We start from the raw sequence: 670 nt of genomic DNA, 5'->3' as shown, positions 1-670 counted from the left end.
CTCCCGCCCCGCCCTCCGGCGCCCGGCGCCCAATCAGAGTGCCGCGCACGTGACGAGCGCTGCCTGCGATGACCTCATCCCTGGTGTGGGATGACGTCAAATTCAAGATGGATGGAATCACAGCGGCAGCGGCGGCTGCGGCGCGCGCGAGCCGAGTGTGAGCGGAAAGGGGCCCGGCGTCTGCCTCGGGGCTGAAGACCGGTGAGTAACTGTCACGCCCCTCGCTCTAGGAGAACTGCGGGGCCCCCTGGGAGGCTACAGCCTCCCCGCAAAACGCGGCCTTTCCTGACGTAACTCTGAGGTGATTTCTCTCCTCTTTTTTCTCCACCAGCGGGTTGCGGGCTGTGAGCGCTTCTGCGCGTGCGCGGGGCCTGGGCGCTCACCGAGCATGCCCCGGGTTCCCACGTAGCCGATTGTACCCTCACACTGCGCATACTCCCTGCCCGCACTTGGCCTCGCCCTCGCGAATGCGCATGCTCCATTCCCCTACGGGCTTCACTCGTCATCCTGGCCAAGCTGCCCCGGGGTAGGGGACTCGCTTGGCCCAGGCGCGCGCCCGTCGCGCGGAGCGGTTGAAATGCCTGGTGGAGAAGGGCGCGTTCTCCGGTTCTGGGCAGGGATTGGGGACCGGCGGTCCGGTCCGCGAGGTGCGCGCGGAAGCTGGCACGTG

General features: G+C 67.9%; 1 protein-coding gene across 6 annotated transcripts in view; it reads left to right on the top strand.

The window, feature by feature from the left end:
* The first annotated feature begins 65 nt into the window (after positions 1-65).
* ZBTB21 (zinc finger and BTB domain containing 21) overlaps positions 66-670 on the top strand; it is a 24,505-nt gene continuing 23,900 nt past the window's right edge. For 4 of the 6 annotated variants that reach the window (XM_011954071.1, XM_011954066.1, XM_011954072.1 and 1 more), the window contains exon 1: positions 66-201. The gene's annotated coding sequence lies outside the window, so the exon portion shown is untranslated. The remainder of the gene's footprint in view (positions 202-670) is intronic. The other 2 variants (XM_011954073.1, XM_011954067.1) reach the window with 2 other exon arrangements.

Source organism: Colobus angolensis, unplaced genomic scaffold (assembly GCF_000951035.1).
Source record: "Colobus angolensis palliatus isolate OR3802 unplaced genomic scaffold, Cang.pa_1.0 Scaffold38, whole genome shotgun sequence".
In the NCBI taxonomy this organism is placed as follows: Eukaryota; Metazoa; Chordata; class Mammalia; order Primates; family Cercopithecidae; genus Colobus; species Colobus angolensis.
The sequence above is the reverse complement of the archived record's forward strand: the minus strand, read 5'-3'. Positions and strand labels throughout refer to the sequence as shown.